Source organism: Myxine glutinosa, chromosome 13, assembly GCF_964187855.1.
Source record: "Myxine glutinosa chromosome 13, kmMyxGlut1.1, whole genome shotgun sequence".
NCBI classification, from domain to species: domain Eukaryota; kingdom Metazoa; phylum Chordata; class Myxini; order Myxiniformes; family Myxinidae; genus Myxine; species Myxine glutinosa.
In genome coordinates, this window is record NC_136273.1 from 102,017,424 (window position 1) to 102,043,091 (window position 25,668).

A 25,668-nucleotide genomic window follows, 5' to 3' on the forward strand; every position below is an offset into this window, starting at 1 on the left:
TTCAAAAAGATGCGATTACAAATCTCCCCTCACCCTCCCCACAACCCCTCCACCCTCTCCCCCCTCCCCCACACTCCGCTTGGTCACTTGCATAATATTTAGCCATATTTACCCATATTTACTGGCATAACATTCACTCATAATTCATATTTACCCATAAATTATATTCACCCATAATTCATATTTACCCATAAATTATATTCACCCATAAATCATATTTACCCCTGCTATCGAAGGTGGGTGAAGGATGTGTTATGTGTCTGTGTCTGTGTTACCCATGTCTGTTTGTCTGTTTGTCTGTGAACAAGATATCTCAAAAAGTTGTGGGCGGATTTGGACGGAATCTGTCGGAGAGGTAGCATATATCATATATGACAAGGACGAAATGATTCGATTTTGGTGAAGATCCGGACCCGGCTGCTATCATTTTTTAAGTGATTCTTCACCATTGGGAGATAGGGCCAAAAACGATACATAGCGGGATATCTCAAAATGTTGTGGACAGATTTGGACGAAACTTGGTGGACTGGTTGGGTGTCTGACAAGAAAGAAGTGATTCAATTTTGATGACGTTTCGAATCCGGATCCGGATCAGATAATTTTAAAGTGATTTTTCACCATTGAGTTGTCGGGCTAAAATCGATATATAACACGATATCTCATTGCCCGCCGATGTCACTCTCCGAAGTATTATTTGTGCACATTTACCTCAGAAGTGCATTTGTACACAATGCACGCGGTGCAGCATCAGCGGACGCCAAAGGATATGTTGTCCATCGCCCCCTCCCAATACAGTGTCTATGAGCTGCACGGCGGTATTGCCGGGCGCCGAAGGCCGAAGGTGCCCCGGCAATGCCGCGCTGGAGGATATTTATTTATTTGAAGTGGGGGCGATGTACTTTGAATGTGTCTATGCTTGTATGTTATATTTTTAGTTCCCCTGTCGTATAAATATACCTATGAAATAGCTAATTGATATCTCAAAAGTTACATCTGCGATTTGCAAATAAATACAGTTGTGTAAATAATATTCAAGCGGTTGGAACTGCTCGAATGATTAGTTCAATTGTTTCAATGTTGATCTTAATGGCAAATATTGTTTTTTGGTGATGAGAATATTCACTTTTTCTTTGCAGGTGCAGTTTTGTACTTGTTTGCCGAACAGTTGTTTGCCGAACGCTTGACATCACCTGCTGACTTTGGTGAGAGTTTTTAGATCTGCTGTGGTGATAGTCAGCAGAGCTTTTCCGATACTCATTCGTCCGGCATCGTCTGTCATCTGTCTGCCGGTGTCTTATCAACTTTTTTCAAAGTGTATCTTCTCAAAGAGCTCATTGTGGATTCTTTCAATACTTGTTACACTGATTGTATGGGCTCCTCCCCTCAAAGTAGTAGATAATTTTTGGAATTTGTCTGTTTTTGAATTTTCTGAAACTTCAAATTGGACTTTATCATTGGAATTTCAAACTCTATCATTTCTCGAAAATCATCTTTTCTAATCATGCATGTAGCAGGTTTAGGACCTTACTAGGTACCCAAGCAGTATGGGTGCTGTTGAATCATCCAAAGGGACAGAACATGGTACGAATGCTACACATTCGTACAGATCCAAAGGGCCAATTTTAGGGCGGTTTATATGATCTAAAATGACAGTTTTGGGGGCGAAGTTACCATTACTTCTGCAGGCTTCATTATTAGGTATAACATGTTTGTGGTATAGGGCAATGAAAGAAATCATATCTGATTTTCCTATAAACCGGATACAGCAGACTAACTGGAGGGCCGTGTGTTCAAACCCAGGCCCGGCATGAAGCAAGTTTTGTTTTTCATCCTGGTTGAAAAATTGAGGTTTTCCCTACTGAACCATGTTTACTGAATTCTGAATTCACAATTGTGTCACCCGATGCAAGGGCGTTAGATGACGGGTAGAATTGCCTTCGTCCAAACGTCGTAAAATAAATACCAATTCAGAAATTAATATAAACTTACAAATATTCTTATTTGTGTTTTTTTTCTCTTTTCAGGTGCTGTTCCTGGTATCATTCTTCATATCGTTATCACGCGTGGTCCTGCCATTATCAAACTCCATCGCACCTCATCAAAAAGAGAAAAGTCACCAAAATCCATAGCAAATTTCACATCATCTTTGTCCTAAACAAAAGGTTTAAAGAAAAACGAAAAGTTACGAAAAAAACCGACTTTAAATAAAGTCTGATTTTGTTGATTTACTGCACAAATTACATTTTAAGCACACATCGATATAAATATCTTCCAATTTTTTTGTAAATTCGGAAGTTTATCATGGGTAAACCAAAACGCAAAAGCACTGCTCAAAGAAGAGAAGAGTCTAAGTTAAGAATGAGAAAATCGCGTGAGAATGAAACACCAGAGAAGAGAAAACTGAGGCAGAACACAGATCAAGAGAAACATACAGAATCAAGGGAAAACGAAACAACAGAGAAGAGAAAACTGAGGCAGAACACAGATCAAGAGAAACACACAGAATCAAGGGAAAATGAAACAACAGAGAAGAGAGTTAAAAGACAGAGAACAGTGAAAAGTTCAATGCAACACATTCGTGAGGTTGAAACACCAGAGAAGAGAAAACTGAGGCAGAACACAGATCAAGAGAAACACACAGAATCAAGGGAAAACGAAACAACAGAGAAGAGAAAACTGAGGCAGAACACAGATCAAGAGAAACACACAGAATCAAGGGAAAACGAAACAACAGAGAAGAGAAAACTGAGGCAGAACACAGATCAAGAGAAACACACCGAATCAAGGGAAAACGAAACAACAGAGAAGAGAAAACTGAGGCAGAACACAGATCAAGAGAAACATACAGAATCAAGGGAAAATGAAACAACAGAGAAGAGAGTTAAAAGACAGAGAACAGTGAAAAGTTCAATGCAACACATTCGTGAGAATGAAACACCGGAGAAGAGAAAACTGAGACAGGAAAATGTGAAAAAATCAATGAGAATCATTAGAGAAGTGAAGATTAACATAATCCCAGAAAATGAAACAGTGATTTCAGAGTTTTTGAAAAATGTTAAGGATTCTGCAAATTATATATGTTGTTCATGTCACCGTTTAATGTACAGAATGACAGTTATACACTTGAATGAAGATAGATACAAGAAGTGTTCCAGCAGTTTGTTCAATGATGTACTTTCATATAGATTAAAGTCGCATGATGGCCAAGAGTGGATATGTAGAACATGTGATTTGACTCTGAAGACAGGAAAAATGCCTGCACAATCAAAGGCTAATAACTTGTCGCTACAACAACAGCCACGTGAACTGAAAGACCTAAATGCGCTGGAACTAAGATTGATATCGCAAAGAATCCCATTCATGAAAATGGTTGGTTTACCAAGAGGAAAACAACATGGTATACATGGTCCTGCAGTTAACGTGCCATCAAAATTAGATGCTGTTTGTAAACTGTTCCCACGATTGCCATCTGAATCACAGATAGTGCCCATGAAGTTGAAACGGAGTCTGAAACATTCCTCTCATTATATGTATGATTATGTACATGCTGATAGAGTTTTGAATGCTTTGCGCAGGTTAAAGTTAGACAACCCTCATTACACAAATATTGAAATCAATGAAAACTGGGCCTGTGATGCTGCACATGATGACATTGAGCTTTGGCAAGCAATTAGCTGTGATGATCCTAGCTTGAAGAAACGAAAACAAAGTTCGTGTGAAACACAATCAACACCTGGCTCTACTGACCATAGTTCAGAAAGTGTAGCACAGGGCTGTTCAGAAGAAAAACAACCAACATTTGTGATTGATGTATCAATGTCAGATCTGCCACAACATTGTCAGACAGACTATGCAAAGTTGAATGTCTTAGCTAGGAAAAACAGGATGAATATTGTTGACGTTCCACGTGATGGCAATTGTATGTTCTATTCTGTTTGTTACCACCTTGACAGGCTAGGAGTGACTACATGTAACCCTATTTTGTTGCGTGAACAAGTTGCTGATTTCATGACCACAAATGCTGAGAATTATCGTGACTTTATATCAGCCAGGATAGCAACAGAAAATTTGTCTAATGCTGATACTGAGCAACCAACGGAACATGATAGAGCTATCAGGGAAATACTGGATATCGAAACACAAAGAGAGTTGCAATGGATAAGGTACATTGATGAAGTTCAATATGGAAATCAATGGGGAGACCACGTAACACTACAGGCACTGGCAGATATGTTTTCATTCACTGTTTATGTTCATGCAACGTCAAGCTCTACCATGCACACTGTATGTTCCAGATATCACAGTGATAAGGAATTTCATCTTGGATTGATTGGTCAATCTCACTATGTTGTGTTTGAGCCATACTCTGTATGCGATGGTACAAGTGTATCCTTGTCAAATGACGAAGTGCTTGAAAAACATGTTAATATGTCTGACACGAGTAGAGTGGCATCATCTTTGGAGACTGAAACGTGTGATGGAAAGACAACTGTGACTAAGGAAAACACATTAAGTGATGACTCTGATGAGGAACTAGTTGCTGAAGATGAGCATGCTTTTGAAGAAGCTTCTAAAGTTTGCGGCTTGCCATATGAAACCAGCATGATGAATGAAAATCCAGAATTAGTAAACAAATTGATAAGTGTTGCACCAGGAGATAACGAGAAGCCAATGCCACTTCTGAGTGATCCTAATTTTGAGGAATTGTCACATCCAGATAAATATCCAGATGGATCAAATGCACTGACAACTGATCGACCAATTCATTTAACTCCACGAAAATACTTCAACCAAAGACTACTTGATGTAGATGGACGATTTGCGAAATCAATTGAATATCTCCTTAGTGCACAATATGCTACTGAAAGCAAACAAGTTCAGAGTGATATCAATCACTTCATGTTTCGTAGAGCTAGTGGCAAACACTTTCGTGGCAAAAGACTCACAGCTGGTATGGTGAAAAGTGTTGAACACATGAGTAGACTTATACAATCTGACCATGCATATAGAATCCTGAAGAATGTTAGAGGGACACAGGCCTACTTTCAAACTGTATTTTATGATGTACTCGCCATGGTTCGACAAGTAGGTAATCCTACATGGTTTTTCACAGTATCTGCTGCCGACATGCAATGGCCTGATGTAATTCAACCAATAGCTCGACAGTATGGTACAATACTGAGTGACGATGATGTGAAAATTATGTCATTTGCAGATAGATCAATGTGGTTGAGATCAAACCCTGTCACTGCTGCACGCCAGTTTCAATACAGATTAGAGCTTTTGTTCAGAGATGTACTGAAATCGAATGCTCATCCGCTAGGTGAGATTGTTGACTATGTGATCCGTATAGAATTTCAAGCTCGTGGATCTCCTCATGCTCACACATTACTTTGGGTAAAAAATGCACCAAAATTAGATGTTGCATCTGATGAAGCTGTTGCATCTTTCATGGACAAACATGTATCTTGTGCTCTGCCAGATGATGATCCTGTGCTACACACATTAGTTGAAAGGTTGCAAGTCCATAGTCACTCGTCTTACTGTAGAAAAAAGGGTTGTTGTCGATTCAAATACCCAAAACCACCGAGTTCAAGAACTATCATTGCCAGAGAACCAGATGAACAAAATTCAAAACTGGTCAAGGAAAGTGCCAAGTGTGTTCTCAGCAAAGTGAAAGAGGTATTGTCCGATGAAAGTACCCCAAAGAATGTTAGTATGAAAAAACTGTTGGATATGGCGAATGTACCAGAAGAACTTTATGCAAATGCGTTGCCAGTTTCTGAGAAAGGCAAACATATACTGCTGAGGAGAAACCCTTCTGAAGTTAATGTTAATCCATACAATCCTACTGTATTGAAAGCATGGCAAGCAAACATTGATATCCAGTTCATTGTTGATGCATATGCATGTGTTATGTATGTAGCTGCTTACATGACCAAGAATGAAAAAGGTGTAGGAGAGCTATTGAAACAAGTGTGCAAAGAATACAAAGATCAAGACATCAAAACAATGTTGAGACGTGTGGGATCAGTATTCTTGAACCATCGTGAAGTAAGTGCACAAGAAGCTGTGTATCGAATTTTGTCAATGCCAATGAAGAAATTCAGTAGACAGGTGTTGTTTGTCAATACTGATGCAAAAACAGAACGATCAGCTGTTCTGAAACCACAAAAAGAGCTTGATGATCTGGATGATGGAGATGAGGATATATTCCAAAGTAACATCATCATAAGATATGCTTCAAGGCCTAACATATTGGAAAACCTGTGCCTTGCTGATTTTGCTGCCAATTATACGGTTAGTCATTGTGACAGAGGTGAAGAGATAGATGACAGTGTTCCTGTAGTATTAGAAATGGATCAAGAACAGGCAGGATTAGCTGACAGAGATAGACTCCCGAAGTACATCAAGTTGAAAGATGGCAAAGGAACAATGCATAAACGTCGATGTGAAGCAGTAATTCGATTTAGAAAGTTTAGTTTTGAAAAAGACTCCAGTAACTTCTATCGAGCAAAACTGATGCTATATTTACCATGGAGAAATGAGGATGTTGATCTGACTGCAGGCTTTCCTGATTATGCTTCTCATTATTTTGCCGTTGCCGATGCCATATGTGAAAATGAGGCAAAATTCACACAAAATTTGGAACTAATCGATCAAGCTATGCATGATCATGCAGAATATGGACCACCGGAACACGCATGGGCAAACATTGCACCCGGTGCTGAGCATAACAATTTGCAAGATATAAATGAAGACATTGATGTGGAGAGGGATATTGACCAGGAAGATCTTGATGCAAATGCCAACATGATTGAATGGCCAAAATGTATCCAGACATCAGAACTTGTAGCACGTTATCAAGCTGAAGCTGACCGAGAGCTTATGTCACCCTCAGAATATCGAAAAATGATTCGTAGACTCAATGTGAAACAGGCAGAGATCGTTTTTTATCACAGACAGTGGTGCAAAGCTGCCGTAATAGCAATGAAACAGGGTAAAGCTGTAAAACCATACAGACTTTTCTTGAGTGGTCCTGGTGGTGTTGGAAAAAGTCATGTGATAAAACTGATACATTCAGACACTAGAAAGTTGTTAGCACTGTCAGGTGGGATAAAACCAACAGATGTCACGGTGTTGTTGACTGCTCCTACAGGAGTTGCTGCATTTAATATTGGAGGAATGACCATTCACTCAGCGCTGCTTCTCCGAACAACTAAGTATGGGAAAGAAGGTGACCATCTGTCATTTGAGAAACTGAATTCTCTACGATCCAAGCTGGAACATCTGCACTTGGTTATCATTGATGAAATTTCCATGGTTGGATCAGATATGTTGTTGAACATCCACAAGCATCTAGAGGAAATTAAAGGAGTTACTGGAGATTCAATATATTTTGGTAATGTGTGTATTCTTGCAGTTGGAGATTTGTATCAACTTCCTCCAGTGAGACAGTCACAAATATATCAACCTGTACGTGATCCAGTCGAAAGGTTGAATGGTTGTCTCTGGAAAGAAGAGTTCAAAATACATGAGTTGGATGAAGTTATGCGTCAGAAAGATGACTGTGCATTTGCAGAATTGCTTTGCCGTGTTAGAGTTGGGAAATGTACAAATAGAGATCTGGATGTATTGAAATCTAGAGAAATCAGTTTAGGTGATCCAAATTACCCACACGATGTACTCCACGTATTTGCATTCAACTGTGATGTTGATGACAGGAATATGGCAAAATTGGAGAAACTTGCACCAAGTCCTAAACAGCGTATTTACATTCATGCATCAGATGACAAAACGGACAGCACAGGACAACTAAATTTGGAAAGAATACCAACTTCACAGAAACGTTCTGAAACTGCTGGTCTTCATACGACTCTCATTTTGGCAATTGGTGCACGAGTGATGCTCACATATAATGTGGATACTGGAGATGGACTTGTTAATGGTGTAATTGGAACTGTTGAAAGTATCATAGAAAATACAAACAAAGGAGTTGCTATAGTTCTGGTGAAATTTGACAACGAAAATGTAGGTACAAGTGCTATTTCTGGAAGTCAGTGGAAAGACCGATATCCCAATGCAGTTCCAATCAAAAGACACGAAGGGAAATTTGAAAAAGGAAACAGGAAGGCAGCGCAAATCTCCAGAAGACAATTCCCGCTTACACTGGCTTGGGCAGTAACAATTCATAAGTGTCAGGGTCTCACAGTGGATGAAATTGTTGTCAGCATGAAGGGTGCAAAACGATTTGGAAAAGGACAAGCATATGTGGCATTCAGTCGAGTGAAGACTCTGCTTGGTTTGCATATACTTGACTTTGATTCAGCTGGAATAAAAGCTAATGATAAATTGGAACATGAAATTAATGAAATGCGTGTTAATACATTGTCAATGGAAGAGTTAAATCTTTTGACCTTGCACAAACCTGACTGGATAACAGTGGGTCACTTAAATATCCATTATTTCCTAGAGAAATTAGCAGACCTGATGAGTCATAGAGAAAATCAAATTTTAGCTGAAACAGATGTTATGTGTTTCACTGAAACCTATCTGACAGATGATCATAATGTTGATGAATTTGCTGAGAAATATGGATATACAGTTTTCAGACAAAATATTCCAAGCATGCATGATCATGGTAATTTGCACGGAGTGATGATATGTGCTCTGACTGATCTGCAACCTAAAGAACTAGAACTGATATCTGTGAAAGGATTGGAGTCAAAAGCGATAGTTTTAGAAACGCAGAAATCATGTTTTGTTGTTACTGTAGTTTATAGGAAACCATCATTCCCAATGAAAACCTTCTTGCTACAACTAAGTAGTCTTCTTGATTTGATGCCATTACATGTGCCAACAATCATACTTGGTGACTTCAATGATGATTTGACAAACCAAAGACAAACAGAGTTGACAAAGCTCATGCAATGCTATGGATTCAAACAATGTATTAACCAGGCAACAACAGATAGAGGTACAATGATAGATCACATATATTTCAATAAAAATGAACCGGAACAAGTTCACATGGACGTGCATGATACGTACTATTCTGATCATGACATGACTTTTGTCACCACAGAGTGTACATGAATGGTTCATGAGACATAATTGATGTCGTTGTAAGTTGTTATAGCAGATATTCTCCGCAAGCATGACATATATGACAGCATACTATGATTTCAAACAGTACATTACATATCTTAGCCCAGACAGAGCTACATTATCAAATATTTACCTGATTGTAATTAACATCAGTAATTAAATATTGATACATGTGAACTTCCTCCAGTGAGACAGTCACAAGTCTATCAACCTGTATGTGAACCAATAAAGGTTGAATGGTTGTCTCTGGAAAGATGAGTTCAAAATACATGAACAGCAACACTTCAAATTGGATACACTTCTTCATCAGAAGCTATATCAAATTCTCTAGAACTGCTAAACCCAATGGTGTCAATCATGACCAGTGAATGATCTCGTCATCTGAATCTTGTAACACCAATGACCTCTGGTGTGATACTATACTGTATGTGACTTGATTAGTGTTGTACAATGTTGACTACCCTTTGTTAAAATACCTGAAAATGAGTTTGTGATTTTACATCATTTGTGATTTTATATCATGTGATTTACATTTTACACGTCCAGCATGGTGATTTTAGTTCGGTGGGAATCAGAATATGGTTTTGACATACACTCAATATCTTGGTTCACATTTCTGGTACAGAGTAGTATGTTGTGCACATGTGTTCTGAGCATCTGTATTAAAGATAGTATCTCATCTTGCATATAATGCACTTGTGTGATCTTACTCTTCACAACCTTTGATTTTCTCCTCAGTGCTAGTGGACACAGCCTTCATAACATTCAATCGACTCAGTTGAAAGTTCAATGACATTCTAGAATGGCTGAAACTGGTCAGAAAGTATCTCTAGTATTGTTCTTTGTCAGGTCGATCTTGATTCCTGGATGTGACTTGTTTTTAGTTAAATACCAAAATGAGTGGTGTTTGGATCAACGATTACAAAGAAATTACGACTGATGAAGCTGAGAACATCTGTTATATTGCAGACAGAGTTAAATGCAATTATGACGTCATAAGGGAGGCACCTATGACGTCATCATTAACATATTTTATTCCCCATGGAGAGTTCTTTACAATGAGCCATGTCTCAATTTTTTTCTATTCAGCACTTTTGGAGATATCGAGGTGCAAGGTTTTTTGGTTTTTCAAAGATGGCGGCTGAACCACGTGACCGATGACGTCATCATGAACATATTTTATTCCCCATGGAGAGTTCTTTACAAGGAGCCATGTCTCAATTTTTTCTATTCAGCACTTTTGGACACATAGAGGTGCTAGGTTTTTCGGTTTTTCCAAGATGGCGGCCGAACCACGTGACATATGACGTCATCATTAACATATTTTATTCCCCATGGAGAGTTCTTTACAATGAGCCATGTCTCAATTTTTTCTGTTCAGCACTTTTGGAGATATAGTGGTGCAAAGTTTTGCCGTTTTTCCAAGATGGCGGCCGACCACGTGACATATGACATCATCATTAACATATTTTATTCCCCATGGAGAGTTCTTTACAATGAGCCATGTCTCAATTTTTTCTGTTCAGCACTTTTGGAGATTTTGTGGTGCAAAGTTTTGCCGTTTTTCCAAGATGGCGGCCGACCACGTGACTGATGACGTCATCATTAACATATTTTATTCCCCATGGAGAGTTCTTTACAATGAGGCATGTCTCAATTTTTTCTGTTCAGCACTTTTGGAGATATAGTGGCGCAACGTTTTGCCGTTTTTCCAAGATGGCGACCGAACCACGTGCCTGATGACGTCATCATTAACATATTTTATTCCCCATGGAGAGTTCTTTACAATGAGCCATGTCTCAATTTTTTCTGTTCAGTACTTTCGGAGATATAGAGGTGCAAAGTTTTTCGGTTTTTCCAAGATGGCGGCCGAACCACGTCACCGATGACGTCATCAATTGGGCACAGTCTATTCCAGGGCAAGACCAATATGTGTGCAAAGTTTGGCGATTCTACGTGCAACGGTGTAGACGCAGTGCTGCAAACAGACAGACAAACAGACAGACAGACAGACAGACAGACAAACAAACGAACAGATCAACATACTTGCCGGAATCTTTTCCGGCAAGTAACAAACAGATGAAAAATCGGTCAGAGACCGAGGACTTGCCGGAATGTACTTTTTTATCGGCCATTTAGGACAAATATGGCGGCCGAACCACGTGACCGATGACGTCATCATTAACATATTTTATTCCCCATGGAGAGTTCTTTACAATGAGCCATGTCTCAATTTTTTCTATTCAGCACTTTTGGAGATATGAGGTGCAAAGTTTTTCGGTTTTTCCAACATGGCGGCCGAACCACGTGACTGATGACATCATCATTAATATGTTTTAATTCCGCATGGAGAGTTCTTTACAATGAGCCATGTCTCAATTTTTTCTGTTCAGCACTTTTGGAGATATAGTGGTGCAAAGTTTTGCCGTTTTTCCAAGATGGCGGCCGACCACGTGACATATGACATCATCATTAACATATTTTATTCCCCATGTGGAGTTCTTTACAATGAGCCATGTCTCAATTTTTTCTATTCAGCACTTTTGGAGATATGAGGTGCAAAGTTTTTCGGTTTTTCCAACATGGCGGCCGAACCACGTGACTGATGACATCATCATTAATATGTTTTAATTCCGCATGGAGAGTTCTTTACAATGAGCCATGTCTCAATTTTTTCTGTTCAGCACTTTTGGAGATATAGTGGTGCAAAGTTTTGCCGTTTTTCCAAGATGGCGGCCGACCACGTGACATATGACATCATCATTAACATATTTTATTCCCCATGGAGAGTTCTTTACAATGAGCCATGTCTCAATTTTTTCTGTTCAGCACTTTTGGAGATTTTGTGGTGCAAAGTTTTGCCGTTTTTCCAAGATGGCGGCCGACCACGTGACTGATGACGTCATCATTAACATATTTTATTCCCCATGGAGAGTTCTTTACAATGAGCCATGTCTCAATTTTTTCTGTTCAGCACTTTTGGAGATAGTGGTGCAAAGTTTTGCCGTTTTTCCAAGATGGCGGCCGACCACGTGACATATGACGTCATCATTAACATATTTTATTCCCCATGGAGAGTTCTTTACAATGAGCCATGTCTCAATTTTTTCTGTTCAGCACTTTTGGAGATATAGTGGCGCAACGTTTTGCCGTTTTTCCAAGATGTCGGCCGAGCCACGTGACTGATGACGTCATCATTTACATATTTTATTCCCCATGGAGAGTTCTTTACAATGAGCCATGTCTCAATTTTTTCTGTTCAGTACTTTCGGAGATATAGAGGTGCAAAGTTTTTCGGTTTTTCCAAGATGGCGGCCGAACCACGTCACCGATGACGTCATCATTTGGGCACAGTCTATTCCAGGGCAAGACCAATATGTGTGCAAAGTTTGGCGATTCTACGTGCAACGGTGTAGACGCAGTGCTGCAAACAGACAGACAGACAGACAGACAAACAGACAGACAAACAAATGAAAAATCGGTCAGAGACCGAGGACTTGCCGGAATTTACTTTTTTATCGGCCATTTAGGACAAATATGGCGGCTGAACCACCTGACCGATGACATCATCATTAACATATTTTATTCCCCACGGAGAGTTCTTTACAATGAGCCATGTCTCAATTTTTTCTGTTCAGCACTTTTGGAGATAGAGGTGCAACGTTTTTCGGATTTTCCAAGATGGCGGCCGAACCACGTGACCGATGACGACATCATTAACATATTTTATTCCCCCTGGAGAGTTCTTTCCAATGAGCCATGTCTCAATTTTTTCTGTTCAGCACTTTTGGAGATAGAGGTGCAACGTTTTTCGGATTTTCCAAGATGGCGGCCGAACCACGTGACCGATGACGTCATCATTAACTTATTTTATTCCCCCTGGAGAGTTCTTTCCAATGAGCCATGTCTCAATTTTTTCTATTCAGCACTTTCGGAGATATGGAGGTGTATTTTTTTCCCGTTTTTCCAAGATGGCGGCCGCACCACGTGACCGATGACGTCATCATTAACATATTTTATTCCACATGGAGAGTTCTTGACAATGAGCCATGTCTCAATTTTTTCTATTCAGCACTTTCGGAGTTATGGAGGTGCTAGGTTTTTCGGTTTTTCCAAGATGGCGGCCGACCACGCGACTGATGACGTCATCATTAACATATTTTATTCCCCATGGAGAGTTCTTTACAATGAGCCATGTCTCAATTTTTTCTGTTCAGCACTTTTGGAGATATAGTGGTGCAAAGTTTTGCCGTTTTTCCAAGATGGCGGCCGACCACGTGACATATGACGTCATCATTAACATATTTTATTCCCCATGGAGAGTTCTTTACAATGAGCCATGTCTCAATTTTTTCTGTTCAGCACTTTTGGAGATATAGTGGCGCAACGTTTTGCCGTTTTTCCAAGATGGCGACCGAACCACGTGACCTATGATGTCATCATTAACATATTTTATTCCCCATGGAGAGTTCTTTACAATGAGCCATGTCTCAATTTTTTCTATTCAGCACTTTCAGAGATATGGAGGTGCAAAATTTTTCGGTTTTTCCAAGATGGCGGCCGAACCACGTGACATATGACGTCATCATTAACATATTTTATTCCCCATTGAGAGTTCTTTACAATGAGCCATGTCTCAATTTTTTCTGTTCAGCACATTTGGAGATATAGTGGTGCACAGTTTTGCCGTTTTACCAAGATGGCGGCCGACCACGTGACTGATGACGTCATCATTAACATATTTTATTCCCCATGGAGAGTTCTTTACAATGAGCCATGTCTCAATTTTTTCTGTTCAGCACTTTTGGAGATATAGTGGTGCAAAGTTTTGCCGTTTTTCCAAGATGGCGGCCGACCACGTGACTGATGATGTCATCATTAACATATTTTATTCCCCATGGAGAGTTCTTTACAATGAGCCATGTCTCAATTTTTTCTGTTCAGTACTTTCGGAGATATAGAAGTGCAAAGTTTTTCGGTTTTTCCAAGATGGCGGCCGAACCACGTCACCGATGACGTCATCAATTGGGCACAGTCTATTCCAGGGCAAGACCAATATGTGTGCAAAGTTTGGCGATTCTCCGTGCAACGGTGTAGACGCAGTGCTGCAAACAGACAGACAGACAAACAGACAGACAAACAGACAGACAAACAAACGAACAGATCAACATACTTGCCGGAATCTTTTCCGGCAAGTAACAAACGAACAGATCAACATACTTGCCGGAAAAATTTTTCCGGCAAGTAATGAAAAATCGGTCAGAGACCGAGGACTTGCCGGAATATACTTTTTTATTGGCCATTTAGGACAAATATGGCGGCCGAACCACATGGCCGATGACGTCATCATTAACATATTTTATTCCCCATGGAGAGTTCTTTACAATGAGCCATGTCTCAATTTTTTCTGTTCAGCACTTTTGGAGATATAGTGGTGCAAAGTTTTGCCGTTTTTCCAAGATGGCGGCCGAACCACGTGACTGATGAGGTCATCATTAACATATTTTATTGCCCATGGAGAGTTCTTTACAATGAGCCATGTCTCAATTTTTTCTATTCAGCACTTTCGGAGATATGGAGGTGCAAAGTTTTTCGGATTTTCCAAGATGGCGGCCGAATCACGTGACCGATGGCGTCATCATTAACATATTGTATTCTCCATGGAGAGTTCTTTGCAATGAGCCATGTCTCAATTTTTTCTATTCAGTACATTCAGAGATATGGATGTGCAAAGTTTTTCGGTTTTTCCAAGATGGCGGCCGAACCACGTGACTGATGACGTCATCATTAACATATTTTATTCCACATGGAGAGTTCTTCACAATGAGCCATGTCTCCATTTTTTCTGTTCAGCACTTTTGGAGATATAGTGGTGCAACGTTTTTCGGTTTTCCCAAGATGGCGGCCGAACCACGTGACTGATGACGTCATCATTAACATGTTTTATTCCCCATGGAGAGTTCTTCACAATGAGCCATGTCTCAATTTTTTCAGTTCAGCACTTTGAGATATCGAGGTGCAAATTTTTTCGGTTTTTCCAAGATGGCGGCCGAACCACGTGACCGATGACGTCATCATTTGGGCACAGTATATTAGAGGGCAAGACCAATATGTGTGCCAAGTTTGGCGATTCTACGTGCAACGGTGTAGACGTAGTGCTGCAAACAGACAAACAGACAGACAGATGAAAAATCGGTCAGAGACCGAGGACTTGCCGGAATGTACTTTTTTATCGGCCATTTAGAACAAATATGGCGGCCGAACTATGTGATACATGACGTCATCATTAACATATTTTATTCCCCATGGAGAGTTCTTTACAATGAGCCATACCTCAATTTTTTCTGTTCAGGACTTTTGGAGATGTGGAGGTGCAGAGTTTTTCGGTTTTTCCAAGATGGCGGCCGACCACGTGACTGATGACGTCATCATTAACATATTTTATTCCCCATGGAGAGTTCTTTACAATGAGCCATGTCTCAATTTTTTCTGTTCAGCACTTTTGGAGTTATAGTGGTGAAAATGTTTGACGTTTTTCCAAGATGGCGGCCGACCACGTGACATATGACGTCATCATTAACATATTTTATTCCCCATGGAGAGTTCTTTACAATGAGCCAAGTCTCAATTTTTTCTGTTCAGCACTTTTGGAGATATAGTGGCGCAACGTTTTTCGGTTTTTCCAAGATGGCGGCCGAACCACGTCACCGATGACGTCATCAATTGGGCACAGTCTATTCCAGGGCAAGACCAATATGTGTGCAAAGTTTGGCGATTCTACGTGCAACGGTGTAGACGCAGTGCTGCAAACAGACAGACAGACAGACAGACAGACAGACAAACAGACAGACAAACGAACAGATCAACATACTTGCCGGAAAAAAATTTCCGGCAAGTAACAAACAGACAAACGAACAGATCAACATACTTGCCGGAAAATTTTTTCCGGCAAGTAATGAAAAATCGGTCAGAGACCGAGGACTTGCCGGAATGTACTTTTTTATCGGCCATTTAGGACAAATATGGCGGCCGAACCACGTGACCGATGACGTCATCATTAACATATTTTATTCCCCATGGAGAGTTCTTTACAATGAGCCATGTCTCAATTTTTTCTATTCAGCACTTTTGGAGATGTGGAGGTGCAGAGGTTTTCGGTTTTTCCAAGATGGCGGCCGATCCACGTGACCAATGACATCATCATTAACATATTTTATTCCCCATGGAGAGTTCTTTACAATGAGCCATGTCTCAATTTTTTCTATTCAGCACTTTCGGAGATATGGAGGTGCTAAATTTTTCGGTTTTTCCAAGATGGCGGCCGACCACGTGACATATGACGTCATCATTAACATATTTTATTCCCCATGGAGAGTTCTTTACAATGAGCCATGTCTCAATTTTTTCTGTTCAGCACTTTTGGAGATATAGTGGCGCAACGTTTTGCCGTTTTTCCAAGATGGCGACCGAACCACGTGACTGATGACATCATCATTTACATATTTTATTCCCCATGGAGAGTTCTTTACAATGAGCCATGTCTCAATTTTTTCTGTTCAGTACTTTCGGAGATATAGAGGTGCAAAGTTTTTCGGTTTTTCCAAGATGGCGGCCGAACCACGTCACCGATGACGTCATCAATTGGGCACAGTCTATTCCAGGGCAAGACCCATATGTGTGCAAAGTTTGGCGATTCTACGTGCAACGGTGTAGACGCAGTGCTGCAAACAGACAAACAGACAAACAGACAGACAGACAGACAGACAGACAAACGAACAGATCAACATACTTGCCGGAAAAAATTTTCCGGCAAGTAATGAAAAATCGGTCAGAGACCGAGGACTTGCCGGAATATACTTTTTTATTGGCCATTTAGGACAAATATGGCGGCCGAACCACATGGCCGATGACGTCATCATTAACATATTTTATTCCCCATGGAGAGTTCTTTACAATGAGCCATGTCTCAATTTTTTCTGTTCAGCACTTTTGGAGATATAGTGGTGCAAAGTTTTGCCGTTTTTCCAAGATGGCGGCCGAACCACGTGATAGATGACGTCATCATTAACATATATTATTCCCCATGGAGAGTTCTTTACAAAGAGCCTTGTCTCAACTTTTTCTATTCAGCACTTTTGGAGATATGGAGGTGCTACGTTTTTCAGTTTTTCCAAGATGGCGGCCGAACCACGTGACCTATGATGTCATCATTAACATATTTTATTCCCCATGGAGAGTTCTTTACAATGAGCCATGTCTCAATTTTTTCTATTCAGCACTTTCAGAGATATGGAGGTGCAAAATTTTTCGGTTTTTCCAAGATGGCGGCCGAACCACGTGACATATGACGTCATCATTAACATATTTTATTCCCCATTGAGAGTTCTTTACAATGAGCCATGTCTCAATTTTTTCTGTTCAGCACATTTGGAGATATAGTGGTGCACAGTTTTGCCGTTTTACCAAGATGGCGGCCGACCACGTGACTGATGACGTCATCATTAACATATTTTATTCCCCATGGAGAGTTCTTTACAATGAGCCATGTCTCAATTTTTTCTGTTCAGCACTTTTGGAGATATAGTGGTGCAAAGTTTTGCCGTTTTTCCAAGATGGCGGCCGACCACGTGACTGATGATGTCATCATTAACATATTTTATTCCCCATGGAGAGTTCTTTACAATGAGCCATGTCTCAATTTTTTCTGTTCAGTACTTTCGGAGATATAGAAGTGCAAAGTTTTTCGGTTTTTCCAAGATGGCGGCCGAACCACGTCACCGATGACGTCATCAATTGGGCACAGTCTATTCCAGGGCAAGACCAATATGTGTGCAAAGTTTGGCGATTCTCCGTGCAACGGTGTAGACGCAGTGCTGCAAACAGACAGACAGACAAACAGACAGACAAACAGACAGACAAACAAACGAACAGATCAACATACTTGCCGGAATCTTTTCCGGCAAGTAACAAACGAACAGATCAACATACTTGCCGGAAAATTTTTTCCGGCAAGTAATGAAAAATCGGTCAGAGACCGAGGACTTGCCGGAATATACTTTTTTATTGGCCATTTAGGACAAATATGGCGGCCGAACCACATGGCCGATGACGTCATCATTAACATATTTTATTCCCCATGGAGAGTTCTTTACAATGAGCCATGTCTCAATTTTTTCTGTTCAGCACTTTTGGAGATATAGTGGTGCAAAGTTTTGCCGTTTTTCCAAGATGGCGGCCGAACCACGTGACTGATGAGGTCATCATTAACATATTTTATTGCCCATGGAGAGTTCTTTACAATGAGCCATGTCTCAATTTTTTCTATTCAGCACTTTCGGAGATATGGAGGTGCAAAGTTTTTCGGATTTTCCAAGATGGCGGCCGAATCACGTGACCGATGGCGTCATCATTAACATATTGTATTCTCCATGGAGAGTTCTTTGCAATGAGCCATGTCTCAATTTTTTCTATTCAGTACATTCAGAGATATGGATGTGCAAAGTTTTTCGGTTTTTCCAAGATGGCGGCCGAACCACGTGACTGATGACGTCATCATTAACATATTTTATTCCACATGGAGAGTTCTTCACAATGAGCCATGTCTCCATTTTTTCTGTTCAGCACTTTTGGAGATATAGTGGTGCAACGTTTTTCGGTTTTCCCAAGATGGCGGCCGAACCACGTGACTGATGACGTCATCATTAACATGTTTTATTCCCCATGGAGAGTTCTTCACAATGAGCCATGTCTCAATTTTTTCAGTTCAGCACTTTGAGATATCGAGGTGCAAATTTTTTCGGTTTTTCCAAGATGGCGGCCGAACCACGTGACCGATGACGTCATCATTTGGGCACAGTATATTAGAGGGCAAGACCAATATGTGTGCCAAGTTTGGCGATTCTACGTGCAACGGTGTAGACGTAGTGCTGCAAACAGACAAACAGACAGACAGACAAACAGACAAACGAACAGATCAACATACTTGCCGGAAAATTTTTTCCGGCAAGTAATGAAAAATCGGTCAGAGACCGAGGACTTGCCGGAATGTACTTTTTTATCGGCCATTTAGGACAAATATGGCGGCCGAACCACGTGACCGATGACGTCATCATTAACATATTTTATTCCCCATGGAGAGTTCTTTACAATGAGCCATGTCTCAATTTTTTCTATTCAGCACTTTTGGAGATGTGGAGGTGCAGAGGTTTTCGGTTTTTCCAAGATGGCGGCCGATCCACGTGACCAATGACATCATCATTAACATATTTTATTCCCCATGGAGAGTTCTTTACAATGAGCCATGTCTCAATTTTTTCTATTCAGCACTTTCGGAGATATGGAGGTGCTAAATTTTTCGGTTTTTCCAAGATGGCGGCCGACCACGTGACATATGACGTCATCATTAACATATTTTATTCCCCATGGAGAGTTCTTTACAATGAGCCATGTCTCAATTTTTTCTGTTCAGCACTTTTGGAGATATAGTGGCGCAACGTTTTGCCGTTTTTCCAAGATGGCGACCGAACCACGTGACTGATGACATCATCATTTACATATTTTATTCCCCATGGAGAGTTCTTTACAATGAGCCATGTCTCAATTTTTTCTGTTCAGTACTTTCGGAGATATAGAGGTGCAAAGTTTTTCGGTTTTTCCAAGATGGCGGCCGAACCACGTCACCGATGACGTCATCAATTGGGCACAGTCTATTCCAGGGCAAGACCCATATGTGTGCAAAGTTTGGCGATTCTACGTGCAACGGTGTAGACGCAGTGCTGCAAACAGACAAACAGACAAACAGACAGACAGACAGACAGACAGACAAACGAACAGATCAACATACTTGCCGGAAAAAATTTTCCGGCAAGTAATGAAAAATCGGTCAGAGACCGAGGACTTGCCGGAATATACTTTTTTATTGGCCATTTAGGACAAATATGGCGGCCGAACCACATGGCCGATGACGTCATCATTAACATATTTTATTCCCCATGGAGAGTTCTTTACAATGAGCCATGTCTCAATTTTTTCTGTTCAGCACTTTTGGAGATATAGTGGTGCAAAGTTTTGCCGTTTTTCCAAGATGGCGGCCGAACCACGTGATAGATGACGTCATCATTAACATATATTATTCCCCATGGAGAGTTCTTTACAAAGAGCCTTGTCTCAACTTTTTCTATTCAGCACTTTTGGAGATATGGAGGTGCTACGTTTTTCAGTTTTTCCAAGATGGCGGCCGAACCACGTGACCTATGATGTCATCATTAACATATTTTATTCCCCATGGAGAGTTCTTTACAATGAGCCATGTCTCAATTTTTTCTATTCAGCACTTTCAGAGATATGGAGGTGCAAAATTTTTCGGTTTTTCCAAAATGGCGGCCGAACCACGTGACATATGACGTCATCATTAACATATTTTATTCCCCATTGAGAGTTCTTTACAATGAGCCATGTCTCAATTTTTTCTGTTCAGCACATTTGGAGATATAGTGGTGCACAGTTTTGCCGTTTTACCAAGATGGCGGCCGACCACGTGACTGATGACGTCATCATTAACATATTTTATTCCCCATGGAGAGTTCTTTACAATGAGCCATGTCTCAATTTTTTCTGTTCAGCACTTTTGGAGATATAGTGGTGCAAAGTTTTGCCGTTTTTCCAAGATGGCGGCCGACCACGTGACTGATGATGTCATCATTAACATATTTTATTCCCCATGGAGAGTTCTTTACAATGAGCCATGTCTCAATTTTTTCTGTTCAGTACTTTCGGAGATATAGAAGTGCAAAGTTTTTCGGTTTTTCCAAGATGGCGGCCGAACCACGTCACCGATGACGTCATCAATTGGGCACAGTCTATTCCAGGGCAAGACCAATATGTGTGCAAAGTTTGGCGATTCTCCGTGCAACGGTGTAGACGCAGTGCTGCAAACAGACAGACAGACAAACAGACAGACAAACAGACAGACAAACAAACGAACAGATCAACATACTTGCCGGAATCTTTTCCGGCAAGTAACAAACGAACAGATCAACATACTTGCCGGAAAATTTTTTCCGGCAAGTAATGAAAAATCGGTCAGAGACCGAGGACTTGCCGGAATATACTTTTTTATTGGCCATTTAGGACAAATATGGCGGCCGAACCACATGGCCGATGACGTCATCATTAACATATTTTATTCCCCATGGAGAGTTCTGTACAATGAGCCATGTCTCAATTTTTTCTGTTCAGCACTTTTGGAGATATAGTGGTGCAAAGTTTTGCCGTTTTTCCAAGATGGCGGCCGAACCACGTGACTGATGAGGTCATCATTAACATATTTTATTGCCCATGGAGAGTTCTTTACAATGAGCCATGTCTCAATTTTTTCTATTCAGCACTTTCGGAGATATGGAGGTGCAAATTTTTTCGGATTTTCCAAGATGGCGGCCGAATCACGTGACCGATGGCGTCATCATTAACATATTGTATTCTCCATGGAGAGTTCTTTGCAATGAGCCATGTCTCAATTTTTTCTATTCAGTACATTCAGAGATATGGATGTGCAAAGTTTTTCGGTTTTTCCAAGATGGCGGCCGAACCACGTGACTGATGACGTCATCATTAACATATTTTATTCCACATGGAGAGTTCTTCACAATGAGCCATGTCTCCATTTTTTCTGTTCAGCACTTTTGGAGATATAGTGGTGCAACTTTTTTCGGTTTTCCCAAGATGGCGGCCGAACCACGTGACTGATGACGTCATCATTAACATGTTTTATTCCCCATGGAGAGTTCTTCACAATGAGCCATGTCTCAATTTTTTCAGTTCAGCACTTTGAGATATCGAGGTGCAAATTTTTTCGGTTTTTCCAAGATGGCGGCCGAACCACGTGACCGATGACGTCATCATTTGGGCACAGTATATTAGAGGGCAAGACCAATATGTGTGCCAAGTTTGGCGATTCTACGTGCAACGGTGTAGACGTAGTGCTGCAAAAAGACAAACAGACAGACAGACAAACAGACAAACGAACAGATCAACATACTTGCCGGAAAATTTTTTCCGGCAAGTAACAAACAAACGAACAGATCAACATACTTGCCGGAAATTTTCCCGGCAAGTAACGAACAGATCAACATACTTGCCGGAAAATTTTTCCGGCAAGTAACGAACAGATCAACATACTTGCCGGAAAATTTTTCCGGCAAGTAATGAAAAATCGGTCAGAGACCGAGGACTTGCCGGAATTTACTTTTTTATCGGCCATTTCGGACAAATATGGCGGTCGAACCACGTGACCGATGACGTCATCATTAACATATTTTATTCCCCATGGAGAGTTCTTTACAATGAGCCATGTCTCAATTTTTTCTATTCAGCACTTTTGGAGATATGGAGGTGCTAAGTTTTTCGGTTTTTCCAAGATGGCGGTCGAACCACGTGACCGATGACGTCATCAACATGTTTTATTCCCGGGTCGAGGCATCGTGCCCGGGCGGAGACAGGCGGGCCGGTGGTCGGAATGTGATGCTCCACTCCGTGACTGACGACAACGGCTGAAAAGGTGGGCCGTGTAAGGGCCGGGAACTTGGTGAGGAGACGGGCGAACTCATCAGAGGTCGAGAGCATGCAAGCAAGCCTCGTCGAGGCGGACCCGCTCAGCGAGCATGGAAGAGAACTGAATGTCTCAGCATTAATGAGCCGCTGATTTTTAACATCCACCAATAGGCCATTGGCGCAGAGGAAATCAGCGCCCAGCAAGGGGGTGGACACCCTCGCCATGACAAATTCCCATGTAAACCGCTGCCCGCCAAAGCATAGTGCCACGGTCCGTTTGCCAAAAGTCTGAATAGCACTGCCGTTGGCAGCTTCCAGGGCGGGGCCATGACTCCCGGCCTCCCGGTCCAATGCCGACGCAGGTAGAACGCTCACCCGGGCCCCTGTATCGCAGAGGAAACGACGTCCGGAGTCGGTGTCCGAAATGAACAACAAACTGCCCGAACGGCCGACGCTCATGGCAGTTAACGAGCGCCGGCCACCCCGTTTCCCGACTCGCTGAAGCTGCATGGTGGCCGGCATGCCTTGGCCTTGGGCCCAAACCTTGCGTGGTAAAAGCACAAGGCTGGGGCCTTCTGCCGCTGGGCTGTAATGGCGGCTGCAACGGTGCCCGCGAGCGGCGTAGGCTCGACGGGGCCGGGGTCCCATGCAGCCGCACTGCATTGCTGTCTGGCGGAGAAAAACTTGTCTGCTTCCCTGGCCAGGGTGCGGAAATCCTTAACAGACAAGTTGGCCACGGCTGACTGTACCTGTCCTGGCAGCTGCTGCAGGAACAGTTCCTTGAAGAGAAAACATGGTCCGTGGCTGCCCAGGAGAGACAACATGTGGACCATCAGCTCCGACGGCTTGGAGTCGCCCAGCCCGGGTAGAGAAAGGAGCTGGCGGGCGCGCTCAGCCTCAGTGAGCTCAAAGGTTTTGAGTAGCAGCGCCTTTAGCGTCTCGTACTTGCCGCCCTTCGGAGGATCCTGGAGAAGGCTCACCACCCTGGTCGCATTGGAGTCACTGAGCGCAGACACGACATAATAATACTTGGTGTCGTCAGCAGAAATGCTCCGAATGGCGAATTGGGCGTCAGCTTGGGCGAACCAAACGGCAGCCGGTCGTTCCCAAAACTCCGGCAGTTTAATCAAAACTGCGCTTGTGCACAATAATGTGCATCAAGGAAGCAACACGTAGTATATTTAACGTGTTTATTATGATTCAGAGAGGATTCGAACCGCCGATCTACCAGATGCAGAGCGGATGTTCTAACCATTATGCCACAAAGTTTGACACACACACACACACACACACACACACACACACACACACACACACACACACACACACACACACACACACACACACACACACACACACACACACACACACACACACACACACACACACACACACACACACACACACACACACACACACACACACACACACGTGTAAACACGTTTGTGTGAAAGTTTTGCACACACTTGCATGAACACTTGTGTGAAACACAAGACAAGTACATGTATACGCACGCGCACGTCTTGATCCCGTGTTGACCGGCATCCAGTCTATTACACAGGTAGTAACGCTTGCGCACACACATACACACAGAAATATATTGTCTTAAAGAGTGATGTATGGACATTCATTGTCCAACAATGTAAAGACAATGACATAATCGTAAACATGTCTTTAAGACAAAAAAAACAACTCGGAACGCCCGGATACCTGGCGCCAGAGTGGAAATAGGACCATTCGCGAGATCTTCAAGGAGAGTAAGGTAAAAACAGGTGCGGGTGAAGAGGGAACGGGGAAAGAAAAGAAAAAAAGTTGGAAGATCTGCGACTGTTCTCTGATCTGATGGGAAGATCGAAATGGGAAAGCTTTATTAACTAAACGCGGACCTCGACGGAAACACCATTCAGATGCCCCTCCCACCTGCTGTGTTTTCTTTTAAACTTTGCCCGCTGCTGGTCGAGTCACGTGACCACGCAGAAGCTAAATTGGTTGACATGATTTCCCCTGAAACCTGCAACGAGTAATTCTCAAACGATCTCTTGTTATTATCTTCCAGGAATTTCAAAAATAACATTTACCTGAGGGAGAGGCCGAGCTGAGTGAGCATTCAGCGCGTCATCCGCAGGAGCTTCGAGTAGTGACCGCGACCAAAAGGGGACTCCTTGTGTTTTAATGAAGTAAAGTCATCCTGTGTGGTTTTAATAATGTTTTATTTACGGAAATATTCACATTTGCTCTTTGAGGAAGTTGCACTTTAACCCCTGAGGATTTGTTTTCCACTTCCGCCTTTTTGTGTTGCCGAGCAACGGTGTTCTCGCCTGAGGGAAATCGTATGAAGGAGTGATGTGAGAAGGAATGAGGGAGAGGAGCGAATGGGGAATGAATGTGGGCAGAGGCGGTGCGTTCCATTAGCAAGCAGCTTGCTATCGGTGATAAGTGGTGCCGAGCACTCCGTTCCGTTTCGTTGGAGTGCTTGATTGAGCGGAAAGGCACAAAACAGATGGCGCAAACTGGCAAATCTGAGTTTGTTACTTGTCTTGCCGGAAAAGATTCCGGCAAGTATGTTGATCGGTTGGTTTGTCTGTTGTCTGCGCGCAACACTACGTCTACACCGTTGCACGTAGAATCGCCAAACTTTACACACATATTTGTTGTCTTGCCCTGGAATAGACTCTACCCAATTTTTAACTCTCAGCCCAAGGCCTCCATTATGACGTCATAATTTGATAATTACAAAACTTCATCCAATCAAGATGCAATTTCTTGAGCGCCATGTCGGCAGAAACTGGTGTAAAAAAAAAAAGAATGATGACGTCATCGGTCAAGTGGTTCGGCCGCCATCTTGGAAAAACCGAAAAATTTTGCACCTCTATATCGCCGAAAGTGCTGAATAGAAAAAATTGGGACATGGCTCATTGTAAAGAACTCTCCATGAGGAATAAAATATGTTATGATGATGTCATAGGTGCCTCCATTATGACGTCATAATTTGACAAATACAAAACTTCATCC